This window comes from Oenanthe melanoleuca, chromosome 7 (genome assembly GCF_029582105.1).
Source record: "Oenanthe melanoleuca isolate GR-GAL-2019-014 chromosome 7, OMel1.0, whole genome shotgun sequence".
NCBI lineage: Eukaryota > Metazoa > Chordata > Aves > Passeriformes > Muscicapidae > Oenanthe > Oenanthe melanoleuca.
Window position 1 is genome coordinate 19,414,089 of NC_079341.1, and position 16,554 is coordinate 19,430,642.

Here is a 16,554-nt window from a genome sequence, read left to right on the forward strand (position 1 = left end):
TCTTTTTAAGTGTGGCCCAGTAACATTTATAGTCTATTTCTTTCTAATCAAATTGAGTTCCTTAATAACTGTAAAGATTTCCATCTTCTCATTGCTTCTGAGAGTAAAATCATGTGCTTTCTATTTCATCTATTAGTATTTTCCAGAAGTCAAATGAAAGTAGAGCTCAATCTGCATCCCAGTATTTTCAAAGCATATGCTCAGCTCATTGCTTCTCTAGAAGAACTTTTCTGTAGTATTATCATGGTACTTGGGAGGCTTTTTACTGTCAACACTTTTGTGGTGCTTCCCATTTTACAAAATGGAAACCAGCCTCTGCACCGAAAAGTTTAACCTGTGTGAACACATTTGCACAGGGTGTTTGTGCAGCCATCACCGAATTCTCAATCTACAAACAATCATGCAGTGTTTGCCCCATGTCTGCTTTCAGGTTAACACAACTACAGATGGAAGATTTTTTCATCCTGCCTGGTGTCAGTACTTATCTTTTAGTTTCCATGGTTGCATTATTGACTTTCAGCAAAGAGAAAACACATGGAGCTCACACACTCTACAAATACACCTGTTAAACTCTTTGGATACAACCTTGCGTGCTACAGTGCCAGTTAAAATAACTTTGCCAGAGACTTCCAGGAGGGAAGACTTATCTAACAAAGCTTGCCTTGTGGCCCAAAAAATAGGATTTTCCACTGGTTTGTCTTTGGTACAAGTGTTTACTTATACACAAAATATAATTAGCATACTTAGAGACAGGCTGTCAAATTTCAACTGTCCTGGGTAGAGTCCTTGTTTTATTATAGTGTTTGTTTAGAAATTTGCCGTATACTTGTCTATAAGCACATGGTTTGTTTAGATACTCAGGTGCTGGCACCTGTTTATGGAACTCATTTTTAAGCAGCAAATTCAGATCCCAGTGTCTAGGCAAAGGGCGTTTGTTTCTAACCTTGCTCCCCACAGTTTATGACGTTTAAATGCTGGTCACTGTTTTTCTTGAGATCACAGACTGTCAAATTTTTTTGCATGTCTCCATTTTGTATACATGTATGGAATCCAGCTCCTAATATATCTGTTATCATACTGAGACAATTGGGTGAGTCTAGAACACAGTGTATTGCTTTAGAGAACTTGAGTCAGGCTCCTAATTTCAGAGTGAGTCATTTACATTTATCATCAAACAAAACTGCAGTAGGGTCAAAGTCTGTGGAGGATTTTGCAGTTACACTGAGGATGGTGAGATGGTATAGAAAAAAAAAAAGATTTATAATTATCTTCCATTCAGATAGGAAGACTGTTTCTGCCCCACTCTGAAAACCTGCTGCTAAAAATTCGACTAAAACATCACTCACCCTGCTGCGGGAAGAATGACAGCAGTAGATGGGGAAACATTGTAGCTTCAATTAAGTTTGCTCAGTATCGGCAACCAGAAGCTATGGAGTCCGAAATTAGACGGCCAAAATAATCAGGTAGGCTTGTACAGTTCCATATAGCACAAATGCTGCCTTTGAAACCAAAGTGCTAAGCTAAAGGCTGGCTGGACCTGCTGCCATCCTGCTTTTCACTGCAGTGTTGAACTGTACCCAATATTTTGGCAAGAGCACGTGGTTTGACATCTGAATTACTCAAAAGCTTATGTTACAACTCCATTTAAGATCCAACAATCAGCACCTTACGGCATAAAACCCAGGAACCTCCTCTCAATGTGACAAGGTCACATCAGAATTCCACTTGCTATATGTTCAAAACCTGGACATCCATCATCTTAAAATGTGTGCTTGCTCATGCTATATGTTAGCAGTTCGTGCAGGTAAGGTAGCTGTACCCTGCATGGAACAATCCTTGTCTTATTGAACAGGAGCTTCTTTCTTGGTGAAGGAAGTTTGCATTTTTAATGCATTATGTCAGCCACCTGTGAGGATCTCTCTACAAAGATGGTGAAAACCAACTAACATTAGCTACAACAATTCATCTGACCAAAATCAGTGGAAACCAAGCAAAAAATCAAGCAGCAAGTAGGACCACAATTACACAAAGCCTAAGAAAACTTTATATAGAACAATCACTGAACTTCAGCTCGAGAGACATAAAAATAAGTTATTACTATGTTTTTATTTTTAATTTTTTTTTCCAAACAGTATGAACAACCAGAGTTTTGTTTGCTTAATGTTTCCATCATGTGAACCAGTTCATAATGCTTTCAGCTTTGCCAAATATTAATTGTTGAGACTTGACATTTCTTTAATGGCACTATAAATGGTGAGATATTTCTTTCAAGGAAATCAGAAAGAAAATATAAACTTCACAATGCAGATTCATGTATTCTCTTTCCGTTTGAATGCTTATAGCAACAAAACAATAGAAATAGTAAAATAATAGAAAAAGTAAATTTTTAGTTGGATTATTGGGAAACATTTGAAAGTATTATTTCCCTAATCTACAAGTTTAAAAAACACAGGAAAGAATGATGAATTTATGTTGTTGGGTTTTTTAACAGGAAGATTAAAAACTGGGTTTGTGTTTATTTAATAAGCATGGTGGTAATACTGCAGCATTAAAATGTATTTCCAGACAGTTTTTTTGAGAACTTTTGCTACAATCTGTTTATTCAAGTAGGCTGCTCAGGAAATATAGGAGTTTGAATCTTGTTGCTCCTGTTTAAATTTATTGAAATCTGGCCATTCAAGACTTCTCTAAAATAATTTCTAGATATGTTCAGAAAAAGCTTCTTAGCAGCTTGTAAGAAATACTTAGAGACCTGCCATGTGTTGGCTGTCTTTCTACATTAGCAGCCCCTTCAGTGCAGTTAATACTGAGAATTGCTGAGGCACCTAACACTGAAAGCAGGAGGGGAAGCAAAACTCTTCTGCTGGTCCCAAACCAGCCAGAGGCGGAAAGAGGAAGGAGCTGAGCTTCAGCTGGAGGTAAGGGTTGGAAAAGGAACAATAGTATGTTCAGAAGCAAAAATAAGAGAGGTAAAGCTGGAAACTTGGAATTTGAACTGAAGAGCGTGAATATAGTTATTCAATGTTCCTTTAAATTGTCCTCTATCAGTATTTTGGTTCCAAACCTGCTTTATAGCATATCTTCCCAAGCATGTATTAAGTACAGAATGATTAATTTCCTCAGCTTCCTTTTTTAATCCTTATGGCATTTAGTAATTCACAATATCATTTTCTTCTCTTCATTACCACCTCTGGGAAATGAGGTACATTATTTGTCTTTCAAAGACAGTAATAGAGGAACAGGAGATACAAATGACCATTGGCAGAAATGTCTTCTCACCCAGAATTTCTAAGACTGGTGGGTGTCTGCAAGATGAGAGAAGCTACAAGAAATGGATTAATTCAAGGGACTTCAGGAAGCCTCTAGAAAGGAGGCCCTGGGATTCCTGACGCCTGCTTGTCAAGCTGGGACTGAGGGCAAAGAGAGGAACAGGAGGGCTCTGATGGGCAAGAGGCTACTTCCACTCAGGGGGAGTGAAGGACCAAGGTCTGCAGCTGCAAAGGATCCACACTGTGGTTTGGAGAAGCTGGTGGGAGCACGGCTATGGCCTTAAAACATTGGAAGCAACACAGTAAAAATTTTGCTTGAGATTTTTCGTGCTTCAGCTGAGAGCTGAGTGCATAATGGGATTACAGTTGCATTTCTTGCTACCAGGTATGAGTCAAGCAGATAGACTATATTAGATTTCAGTGTCCTCTCCAACCCTTTGGTGGAAGAATTTTTAGGACTACTTGGAGATGGAGCAGGGGTGCAGGTATTGACCACACAAATCTCTTCATCAAGGTCTGAGATGAAATCAAGGAAGCAGCACTGACAGCATAACTGATGCTGGGCTTTTGCTGCAGGGTAGGTACACTGGTCTCTGCCGTTGAGATCTGATGCTTATATGAGTACAAAATACAAATCAGTTAGGGTAATTCAGTATTCAAAAATAACAAGAAGGCTTTAATAGCCCCTATACTTAAGTTCCACACTATACAGGGAGAGTCAGCTTTCTCTTAGGGTCAAGTTTTGCTTGAACACCTTCAGAAATACCCAACTTTATTCCTAAGGGAAGGTAACTGGATCATGCTTTGATATGATAAAGCAGTTTAGGTGCCTCTATTTCCCAAGACCTAATGTTCATAATAAATATACTCAAAATCTTTAAGAATTCTGCTTCAGTATGTCCCTTTAAGGTCTATAACTCAATTGATTTTATTTTTTTAAACAGAAGAGTTAATCTACAGATTCCTTTGAAGCTACATGCCCATTTGACCTACTAATTGCATTTTATGAACACTGCAAAATTTCTGTGACTACAAATAGTATTTTTTATCTGAAAATTGGTGCAGTCTAAAAATCAAGAGAACAGAACCAGGTATTTATCCACTTGCCTAATATTGAGAATGTGAGTCATCCCATTGACATGTCTGTTTGTTGTTGAAGTGGGGCCTATAGACATATGAGAGCATCATTTATTTAATGCATTTGTCACCAGAGGAAATTGCAGATCATTTGGACATAATCATTCATCATTTCTCCAGACCCGTTCAATAATGAAGGAACCTTTACCATCTAGTGAAGAGACCTTCAGACATTGCAATGGCTCAGCCTTACCCAGATATGCATATTGAAAACATTGATCAGAAAAATGCAGTTAAGCAGGCAACCTGCAGAGATGGCGAGAATGTGTGTGAACCTTCTTAACGTTTCCTTGTATCTGTGGAATCATCTAAACCAAACACAGCATCGAGCATTCAAATCCCAACAGGCAATTTTCTGTTGCTTCACTAACCACCACAAAAAGAAGAAAGTTCACCTTTACGCAGGTGTGTGAAAATTTTGATGGAGTGCTACATATCACCTTATAACAGAAAGCAACAGGGAAAAAACCTGATTGCACATTCTCTATTTTTTCACAAACTGGTTGCTGAGCCCCTGCTCTGATCTATGACTTCATAAGTCAATGCGTTTCTGTGTTGTTTTTCCCAACTAAAACCATTATTGGTGTAATTAAGAGAAGGTAAGAAAAAAGACCAGAAGCTTTGAAAGAAGAGTCAGGGGGTGCTGCATGAGCTTCCCACCTCCTGAGTCATTCTGCTGTCTCTCCCAGTGGGTATCATGCTTCTGAAAAAATAATGAAAGGAATATTTTTTCGCTCTCATGCAATATGGAATGAAGTTTCAAAATAAAAAATTCATTCTTATATACATAAAACAATTCACAAAACATATGTGTTTCATATGGTATATGCAGCAGTGCAAAACCATGTTTAGTCACAGACAAATCCTCCATTCTGTCTTCCATCAGGGAGAGGCTGTTTTGGGAGATGAGGGAGGGGAGAATCCTATAAATCTCCTATGCCTCACAGAAAAAAAAATGATGAATTTAGGAAGTAAAGAGAGCCTCACACTGAAAATGCTACAAAGAAGCAACAGTATATCTCTGCATCAAAATTGTGCAATCCCAGGGATGCAGTTGTGTGCTTTAAAACAGTCCAATTTGTATTCAGAATACAGTACCAATATAGCCTCCAGTAGCAAAAGAAAACACTTGTGGATGACCACCTCAAAACAACAGCAACAAATTACCACAATTAGTATGAAAAACACAAACTCAAAAGTAATTCTTATTGCAAGCATGCAAGCTTAAAAAACACAGGACCAGAATGCTGCAAAGAGCAACATAATTTATCATTATTGTGCTAAGACCCAATTAAATGCTATGAAAAATCCATGCAGTAGCAAAGATGGCTATTATTTCCTCTCCTCTTGCTCTATTAATATTAATTGAAAACTAGGTGTGGCACCACAAGAGAAGATTCTTGGTAAAAACCAGCTAGAATTTGTTGGTTTGTAGCATTCTAATTAAATATAATGTTGTCTTACCTGATTAAAAGAGAATTTAAAATCATAGCATAAGAAATATCCATACACTTGTAGATAGATGATGAGAGGCTCCTTCTACTGCAGGTAGAGGTTCCTGGGCAAAGAAGCTTGTGAACTCTTGATTTCACTGAAATGAAAAAGGAAAGAAACAAAGAGCCTCCCCATAAAAGCAACAAAGGAACCTCTGCAGTATTCTGTAGTCTCTTCGCCTGCTTCCTGTTCTGAGATTCACTCCTTGAATCCCAGCATCGATCAGAAAATTGGTTGTGGGGGGAAAAAAAGGAGGGGGGAGAGGGAGGAAACGAAGCGGCAGCGGATTCCGTGCTGGCTCCACCTCCTGGCAGGACCGAGCGCGCCAGAGCCCGCACACCCTGCCCGCACAGCTTGGGCACCGCGTTACCCTCGAGTTCACAGCTTTAAATACGGCAGCACTGAGCAGTGCTCACCAATTCTTGAAAACTGGCTTGACATTTAAAGTACACAGCATGATTTTTATTTATTTTTTTTTTACAATGAGATAAGTGTTTGAATACATCAGTATACACGTAATTGCAGAAAACTCAAGGTTCTGCTTGATATCTTTATTTTACTATGTAATAATGCATGTTCTGTTTAGAACAAAAAAATAATTCTTTATGCAGAACCTTCCACTACAGAATAGTAGAAAATAAGACTTCTGTATTTTTTTCTATGATTATTGATCTTGCAAAACGCAAATGACATCTACATATTTATTGAAAGGCAGAGGGGAAAAAAAAGTTTTTAAGTAGGACAGAAGGAATGGATGCTTGGATGTAGCCAAGACTATTACATTATTGCTCAATAAAGAGTTTTTAGGGTGATCTGTTTTACTTATTTTAATCCAAGGTTCCATTGCATTTTATAGCATCTTAGAACTGTTCTTTGGTATTCTGGATACAATTAGTTGTAAAAGACTAATGTACAAATTGACTGCCTCACCCCAGTTGTCTCTGGCCACAATTCCTATAATAGCAGTGTTGGATTTAGTGTTACTAAAGGATACCTTATACTGGAATGCTGTGTAGCTGACTGTTTCTACTTTTATCTTCTATTTCTATCACGTACACCTGCTCTGTCACATCACACAGCTAGCAGCCACCTGCATGTGGGGTTGGCTCAGCAATTCTCAGCTGTGGAGGAAAATTTAATCATACCAAAACATGGGGCCTGGGGGAGGAAAAAGTGCAAAGTTAACTAGGGATGGATCTAGATGAAAACCGAGAATTTATAATTAGGATCCGTGATCTAACTCATCACAAAAATCAGTGTTGTCAACACAAGGGAGTAGCTGAAGAGACAGTCCATTTGAGTAATGATGGATACCTAAGTGTCAGCTTAAACCATTCATCACGGTTATCCCAAAGCCTTGAAGTGTCCCAGGAAAATGTTCGATTCTCATGCTTGTTCAAGCCCTACAATGGGATCTTGGACCCTGAAAGGACTCCAAAATACTAAAAATAGTGACAGCAGTGATAATAGTAGGTCAAAACACCTATTGTATGAGCATGGACTGAGCATCGTGGAAATTCTTTTGTCAAAAAAATGTGCTCTAGTTCGACTTTCAGGAATTTTTTTCCTTAAAATACTACTTTATACAGAAGTGCTGGTACTTGCAAGGGGTTTCCCCGCGAGGCGCCGCCGGTGCTCCCGCGGCCGGCGCTGTCCGCGGTGCTGAGCGCGGCCCGGCCCCACGGCCACCGCTCCTCAGCGCCCGCGCTGCCCAGTAGGGCACGCAGCACGCCCTACTTTGGAATATACTTTGACAACTTTGTATAAATATGGAAATACATCATGAATGCATATAGGCCTACTTGAGACCAAAAAGGCTGAAGCTGATATTCGAAAGCCTAAGTCTAAAAGCACTTTTTAAATGTATTTTTTTGAAAAATTAACATTTAATTGGAATATGTAATATTAATTTTGAATATTAATTCAACTTCATAAACTAAACAAGGACTTCTGTGCTATCTAAGAAAAAATAAATATAATTTGAATTAATAACATCTGTAATATTAAAAGCAAGATAAAACTGTTACAAGAAATTTTGAAATTATATGGCTCTTTATTACTTGTAATAGTACTAATATGTAATTCTTTGCAGTAGAGTAGTAATTTAATTAAAGGTGTACTGGTAATAAACACGAATTTCAGCTGCATTATAAAAAATATACACAAACTCAGAGAAGCTTTTATTCTGTAATCTTAATCCTTCTACTCGCTTCTTCTATAATCTGTAGGTATATTGCAATTACATCTTAGTGCTAAAGCTCATTGGCAAACTGAGATTTGATTTTCTGTATCTTCCATGAAAAATAAAATTAAAATGAGATATGATAAGATCTCACATATATCACAATAAAGTACCACAGTAAATCAGAAACAATAGACTTAACTGCTGAGATCCTCAGAAGTTTTCTAAGTTTTTATTTTCCCATAAAAATGGATTTTTCACAAAGTGGCACAAACTTTCAAACAGTTACATGTCTGTGAGAAAGTAAATAGTTTCTCTATGAAAATTTCAGGGGAGATCCAGAGAGATCCTAGCAAACTTCTCAGAGCTGATTCTAAATCTCCTAAATATCCAACAACACCTACAAACATGATTTATTCATAGTTCTATTAATATTTTTAGTAGTAATTACAGGAACTCCATAGGAATGAAAACAAATATGCATTGAACAATCTCATTTTCTGATTTTATTTCAAGTGTCCTAAAACTAGGCTAGCTGGAAGAATCTTTCTGCTTATTCAACCATGCTGATAGAGATCATTTCTACCAGAAATTTCTCTTTGCCTCTTAGAGCATGGCTAACAGTCATCTGCATAAAAAATAGCCATTCTATTAAATCATGCAAAAAACATTTGCCCAGAAGAGATGGAGCAAAAGGTCAAACTCCAGTTTTCACAGTGCATGGGATGTATGCTTCAGGAGCAATGCTTAGAGCTATTCTGGCCAACAGACACTTATCTGCGCCTGTCGTTTACATGCCTCAAAGAAATAGCTGATTCACATATGTAGAACCCTTTCTTTTCCTTTTTATCTTTTTTTAATCCACAAATCTCTTAAGTCTCAAACTTTAGACCTAAATCTTTAAATTGCTAAGGCAAAAGACAGGTCTGCAGATTGAACAGTTGTTTATTGAAGTGTCATCTTTTTAAAAGACAGAAATTAATCCCAATCAAAAGTTATTAGCCTTTGTTTAGATCTTATGAAATCATAAAGCCTATTATTCTTGCCTTTAACATCTGAGAGTCACCCTTGCAAATTACTCATTTAAGTGAAACTGAACTTTAATGTTATTCTAAATATGAAGTATATTCTCTTCCCAGTTCCAGTCACTTTAAGAGAAACTGCTTTGGTGACTACTAATCATCAGCAATATTTGAATTCTGTTACATTTCTTGCAGATCTAAAATCTTGGCATCTGAGGTGTATAACTGTCTGAAAAAAAAAAAAAGAAAAGCTTTGGAAGTTAAAAGATTTCTGAACGTTTTTATACATAATGATAACTCTTTGGTCTTGGTAGGTACTTTTGAAGAAGGGAGTATTTTATATCACATTTATAATATTTTCAAAGTCTAAAACCAGTAATTTCTTTGCAGCCTGAGGCTAACACTGAAGTCCCTTTTAATGACCAATGGCAGATAGAGATTTGACAAGGAATAAGTACAATGGTTTTTGAAAGAACATATCACTTCCATCTTTGCTCTCTGTGACATTGTATGCCTGTATGAATTGTACTTTACAATTCAGTGCAGCAAACAGTTTACATGTTCTGTATCTTTATCATTCTTAGCTAAAAGCAGATTAAGGTACAATTATGTTTCTTTAACACGCTAGAGTCAGTTGTTTGAAATGTTTTGTCATCTCTCTCAGTGTAATATATTTTCATAGTTTAGTTATAAAGGTACTATTTTTAGTGCAGATAACTGCTACATGTACTATGAGACACAGAGAAACTTTCTAAAGCAAAATCAACTTGGCAAGCATATGTTATTAAACAGAGCAATTATTCCAGGCATTCCAGCTTTTAAAGACTAGCAAATAAATAAATCATAACTTGAGGTTTGTCTAACAAAAACCTCTCCTCTCTCCAAGTGATGATTACCCTTCATCTGACCAATTAAACCACATGACTCAGTAGCAATAAATGGAATGAAAACATATGAATGCAATCTCTCTGTTTATAGGTGTCCTGGGAGAACATTATTAGATTTTGTTACTAGCTCTGAGAGCACACTAGTGCACTTGTTGCTGAGGTATCATTTAATTCATTTCTCCACCTCTTAAAATCTGCCTGCCTTAAATTGTATTTGTTCACTCTGAAATCGATTGCTTTCATTTCATCTTTGTTTATTGGTCTTGTCATATGTATGTTAGATCCTTTTGAACATGGTCCATGTCCTGTGAACATATGGTGCTTGAAATACTAGCTTCCTAGGCCTGGCTGGCCTCCTTGGACATTACAAGGAATAACAAAACATTTCTTCACTCTTGATCTCTACAGTTTTGTTGTCTAACAAAATTGATTTATCCTATAGCCCCTTCTGAGATCAGGAATTATCTGCATTTCATAGGAAATTAACTGAGACACATACATACATTAAGTTCTGGAATTTCCACAAGAAGATTGCAGAAGATCCTTTATTGTCTGAGTCAGTTCCTGTTCTAACTTTTATTACTCATATAAATATCTAGTATTTTTCAGAATCCTCCTAACCCGTTTGCTGTACCTCTGTAAGTTCTTGAGGTGCATGTCATGCAAAAAACATATTTCCAAATAAATGAGTTGCCTTCTATGATTCTCCTCTGTTGTGATGAAATAGATATAAAATAAAAAAACCTTATCAAGCAAGATTAACAAGATTAGAAGAAATATTGCTTCTGGCTCTCAGAAATTTGTAACCTACTTCTGCAGTGGCAACAGATGCAGTGCCTACTACATAGTAGAGGCTAGAAACTTCTAAACATATTTGGTGGGAAAGCTACATCTTTCCAGGTAGCCTATGGTGCTTTTCACCAAATCTCTCACTAATCAATGAACAATGCCAAGTGAGGTTGGCTGTGAAGACCAGTAGTGATGTAGTCAGGCCCACCTCTACCTTGAGGATCACTGGCGCAAGAAAAATTTTTTATTGATCAGTTTTTTTATTATTGTCTGTTGGTAATTATCTTGAACTTAGACATCAATTTTATAAAATAATTTTATTTCTTCAAAACGTAGATAAACAAAAGTCCTACTCTTTCTAAATATATGAACAGAGTATGTGCATTTGTTAAGTGAACATTTTAAGAGATCTCTAAGCTGTGATTGTTGTGTGCATTTTGTTCAGCTCATGATAACATTATGATTGTGATTGTAGTTCATCTGAATGACAGGAAACTTGTAACCTGAGATCAATATTTTGAAAGCAATTAGGCATATATGGAAGGTGGTTGGGGTGTTTTATACTTTGTAACTTATTTTTAGTTCATTTTTACTGAAAGAATGGAATTATCATAACTGAGTCCATTTGCATGTGGCCTTCTTATTGGTTCTTCTACAAGAGTTGGAGGGGTTTAACCATTATTTAATAACATAATGTTAAAATAATTTTGTTATTATTAAAATTTATAGCCATTAAAGTACAGATTGCTGATCATATATCTTTATTACGATGTTAGGAATAATTTAAAGCAGCTAATTTTTCAGATAATATGCTCTATGGCCTGTTAAAATAGATTCTCAAATAAAAGTTCAGATTATTAGTTGAAAAGCTACCATGTCGGGTCCATGGCTTGTAAATATGCATCAGTAGCTGATACAAAATTTATTAAAATCAGGTGGTTTTTTTATTTGGCACACTAGGGATAAAAGGAGGAAAAAAAGAGAGAAACTAAAGATATTTATACACTTATTTTAGCCAGTGTTGAACTTTAATTCAAGTTATGTTCATTGCACTTAGCTAAATACTGCAGTTTTGATCTCTTTCAAAAGGTAATGGTAAGTTGAAGGAAGAGTTATAATATCATGTTTTATATTTTGGTGCCTTTAAGTACATTAGTTCACAAAAGTTCCTGAGAATTACTAAGGAGAATTGTTGTCAAAAAGTAATTGTATTAATCAAATAAAATATTGGAGGTTAAAACAAGTTGAAGACTTAATTGCTGAAAACTTACATATGAGCTATGTACAGGTCTTGCCCTTATGAAACTCCATACATTATGAATGAATTATGAATACATATGTATTCATTCATGTTTAAAACTTCAAAATTATTTTCCTCTTTGGAACAAATATATTTCAGCATTTGTATTTCAGCTGTTTAGTTAAAAGTGACTGGATAGCTTTGCACATACTCAGTCTGTACTGGGAGCAAAAACTGGGCCTGGGGCAGGATTCCGACACAGATTATTTAGAAATGTCAGGGCTTTTCAAGTTACGTTTTTAAATGTAATTTCTGAGTTGAACTTTCAGTGATGATTCACTAAAAGTTGTAATCATGATTTAAATTAAAACAAGCGTCAGGCTGGAATTGTTATCAATTACTTTGTCAAAGCAGCCTATTTGTTTTTTTTGTCTTTTCAATTGCCACTTCTGATTTTCAGATCTGGCAGTGGGATCTAGTGAGGCTAAGGAAAGGGAGGAGGAAGAATTTGTATATATACTATGTATCACATATATACATTTTATACAGAAGTTTTTTAAAATGAAAGTTTCATATTTAAAAATTCATGGATTTGGGGGCAGTTGTTCTGCATAGATGGTTTGATGCAATTTTATTATAAATGTATATAGCTATTTGTTTGTGCCCTGTTGTTCCACTGATAGATTTTAAAGTTCTTAAGAACATTATTCAAAGTCTGTACATGATTAAAGAAGAATATAGGCCGTACATGAGCTATGTATGATTTGGGCCTGGTTAGCCTGAAGAAGAGATGACCAAGAGGGGATCTTACTGCATTCAGTATCTTACAGACAAAGGTCAAGGATCTGAGACCAGACTAACTGAAAAGGGGATATCTGTTGATATGAGGGATGTGGGACATGAGTTGTAGGCAGTTATCACCACTCCTACTGCTCTGTGCAGTTGGGACTTGGTAGGGGCCATCAGGGTGAATATGTGCTGGCTGCCCTGGGGTCCTTGCTTCTAAAACAAACTGTTTGACCAGAGGACAGAGAATGGGGCTGTTTCTAAGCTCTGCAGAAGAGGCATTTAAAGGAACTACAGGAGCTACAAAAAAGGGAGATATTAATTGCTTCTTAAACTTATTTATTCTTCTTTTGTGGACTAACTTTTGTTTATTAAATCCCACATGACTGAAAAAGGTGGCAGCTTGATTTTAAATTAGGTGGGATCCGTAGTGGCCTCAATCTCAAGGCTGTGTATATTGCACACACTTGCTGTCACTGCTCAGCATTTGTACACTTCACTTTCCACAGACACAACACTCAAACTTCCAGGCAGGACAATATGCTTCTCGAAGGACATTATTCACTCAATACTGCTGCCCATGGAGCAGCGGTGCTGGAGCCACTGCTCTAATAATTCTTCCCAGGATGGCCAGAGGAATCCTAGATGTAAATCTGCATGTGCCCAGGAAGCCTGTCTAAGGGAAAGACTTTGAGCTTTGCTTTTTACATAAGCATGGTACATTTTACACACTTACAAGACATTAACATGGTGTCAAAAATACATGGTAGTATTTAATGAATAAGAAAGTATCAAGATAATTAGCAAGTTCTGCATACACCAGCTAGGGAGGCAGCCGGTGTCTGTACTGTTATTTACACATTCCTCCGTTCCCATGCATTTTAAAGGAAACGGCCCATTTAAAACCAAGTGCTCTGCTCAGTGTACACGGACAACTCTGATGTGATCATTTTAAGAGAGCGGTACGATGAGCAGCGCGGCTCTGCCGCTCTGCCGTGCTCGCCCCGCGCTCGCCGGGATCGCCACCAGTAGGTGGAGCTGCCACGTCAGGTGCTGCGGGCTCGTCACTGCGCCCCTGCAGCCCCCGGCCCGGCCCCCCTCCGCAGGATTAGCTGTTTGCTCATACATGTTGGGGACCATACCGGCACCGAGAACAGGAAGCGGAGGCAGAAGCAGAGAGGATTCTGGAAAGGTCTCTGTGTTTTCCACCGAGAATACAGAAATTACGATCAATTAGTAAGGCTTTGTGGATCGAAATCTGGGCTGTTTCAGGAGGAGACATATATTACATTATTTTTGGATGCTGGGCTTTGCAGTGATTTTTCATTCTCTTTCAATCAGGTAAGCTGGCAAAACATATGATTTTACCCATAATCAATCATGGCAACATGATCTTTTCCACAATTTGGGATTGGATTTTCCCCTCTGGTTTGCTGTTAAGGTAGAGTCAAAGATGGAACGGGGAATTCAAAGCCATTTTGTACTGACTGATTGTGATGATGGTGTGATTTTTTTTTTTTTTTTCTTTTCAACACCGTTAGATCTGATATTTGGTCTCTTTATGTGATGTTGTAACGCAGTAGTCTTTCTCATAAAATCAGATCATTTTATAATCAAGGTATACAACATTAATTCCAAGCATTTTATAGAAGTGACCTTGTTTCCTAGGAAGAAAAATCTGGTGATATTCAGTCGGGAAGAGAAGGTCTCGTAAGATTCTGAGCATCTCAGATTCTGATGATTCAGGGATAAAATCTACGTCGTTGTTTACTGCTGTTTTCTGTATATATTTGTATGTGGTATTTGAAGAACTTCCCTATTAGCTAAATTTTGTAAATATATATATATAAGGAAATATTTTCTTTCTGTGCCATTTTTTGCATGGTTGTGTGTAGGAGAGAATGGACTCACCAACTGTTAATTAACCAGAGATCCACACCAAATGTATAGTTCACATTTTGTCTGTAGCATTACTGTCAAGCTTAATATATGCTTCTTAATAGGACTGTTTGAAGATATCAACACAAGAATTACTATCTTTCTTCATTTCATTGTCCACTCATCTGTTGTCTCATTCATTGTTATCATAATAATTAAAGCTGCCAGTTATTAAAGGTAAAAGGAAATATCTACTGAAGATCAATTTGATATGTTAATTCTTTTTTTCACTAGTGGTTCTACAGGTACACATTGACATTAGAGATACATATGTGTTATGTTAGTTGATTTGGAAATTATTCCAGAAGAAAACAGTAGGAAAAAAATGCCCAAAAAAGCCCATATAGCAGAATAAGGAACCCACAGTTTACAAATCACCACCTCAATCCATACATATATTAAAAAAGCAGGATTGGCTCTCAGCTGATATTCAGAGTATCAAGCAAGGCCTGTACCTGAAGTAGTGATGTGAAAGAAAGAAGTTTTTAATTTGTATTCTTTATGGTGCCTGGGATATCCTTGTTTAACTCCAAGATAAATTATCAGTAATAATGATGCTTGTTTTAGAAACATATCATGTTTGTGCTTTCATAATTGACTTGTCAAGAAAACAGTTTGAGAAGGGACTTTTTAACAGTTTAATATTTAATATTTTCTCTCTTGCACATCTCCATTTTGGGATGGAAGGTTGTTGGACAAGAATGTGAGCTGCTGCAGTAATTTGAAGCTTCATAGCACCTGTTAAACAGATATGTTGTTTATTAGGCAGTGATATTTACAGAAATTATGCTTGTGTCGTCAGTTTACAATTTTTCCCTCAATGAGCAGACATTAGGTCCCTTTACTGATTTTATGAGCCATGCCAATTAAGCTCAGTATTGCAAAATTCTGTATAGGTAATACTAGATGTTTGCAAAGAAAGACAATTTTACATTTTTTATGAAGAACATGGAATAATTCCCCTGTGCCCTCTAAGACTGTCAGAGTTGCAGTTTGGTAATTTCTATTTATTATCAGGTAACTGGAGTGGGAAGTATCAAGAGAAAGAAGAAAGAATAAAACGTAGAGTGTTTAATCAATATGCTGGTGACATCTTTTGTTCTTTCATCTCTTTTTCTTCACAGATGGCATTAGATGAGTTAACTTTTACCTTATGAAGATTAGGCATGGAGAGAAATTTATTTGCCCTCAAAAGAGCAAGGATTTTAGAAGAAAGAAAGGATAGTGGGATGTAAGATGGAACTTTCCTTCTGCTGCTCCCATCTCCCATCGCACTATAATTTGTTTTGTGTATGCTATGTACTAATGGCATTAGTGGAGTCCCACAACTTTTGATGCATCAGTGAAAAGCAGATACTAAAAGAGATCTATGTACAAGGCAAGCAAGTTTTGACCTCGTTCTCTGCAGTACAAATCTTGGCCCCTTTTATCTGTATGCTCTTCTTGTCATAAGGTGACAAAGGAAAAGAACTGTTTCAGTTAAACCTAACAAGAATAAATGCAAGTTTCTGATATTTTGTACTTCATTTGTATATTTTCTGAATTCTGACAATGATAATTGAAAATAAGTTTCAGAAAGATACATTTACTCTCTTGTGTATCTAAAATCCTATGTAGAATTTAGAAATCTACTTACAAAATTCTAGTTAGCTTATTTTCCACTCAATATAACTCTTCTGTTTTGTTTTTTTTTTACCTTACAACTGTTAATCAGTAATATATACTGCTGCATTTGTAAGATATAGTGGTTTTTTCATCCTCACTTAAATAAATAAATGGTTTAAATCTTGTAAAATTTAAATCATTGTAA

General features: G+C 36.6%; 1 protein-coding gene across 1 annotated transcript in view; it reads right to left on the reverse strand.

The window, feature by feature from the left end:
- Positions 1-6,262, reverse strand: part of SCN2A (sodium voltage-gated channel alpha subunit 2) — a 73,134-nt gene extending 66,872 nt beyond the window's left edge. The window contains exon 1 of the mRNA XM_056496652.1: positions 5,871-6,262. The gene's annotated coding sequence lies outside the window, so the exon portion shown is untranslated. The remainder of the gene's footprint in view (positions 1-5,870) is intronic.
- Between the last annotated feature and the right edge of the window lie 10,292 nt (positions 6,263-16,554).